The sequence below is a fragment of the Nuphar pumila genome, chromosome 16 (genome assembly GCF_984573655.1).
Source record: "Nuphar pumila chromosome 16, dmNupPumi1.hap1.1, whole genome shotgun sequence".
Classification (NCBI taxonomy): domain Eukaryota; kingdom Viridiplantae; phylum Streptophyta; class Magnoliopsida; order Nymphaeales; family Nymphaeaceae; genus Nuphar; species Nuphar pumila.
The window spans coordinates 13,649,980-13,650,229 of record NC_143264.1 but is presented as its reverse complement, the minus strand read 5'-3'; positions in this window follow the sequence as shown (position 1 = coordinate 13,650,229).

Here is a 250-nt window from a genome sequence, read left to right as displayed (position 1 = left end):
ACCACTATAGAGCTTCCTTTTGCTGAAAGAGAGACGAACCAACCTCACCAACGCCACCAGGTTCCTCCCCCCCTTTTCCATGGGGAAAGGGATGCCCTCCGTGGTGGTGGGGCCCATGAGAATGCATCGGCCGTAAAAAAAAAAAACTGGTTTTCACGGTATGCAAATGCACCCTTAGAGGGAGTTGTTTAGAGACTCTTATCCAGAAGAGTGGGATAGTCTGGGAACTTGTATAATGTGGTAAAATATG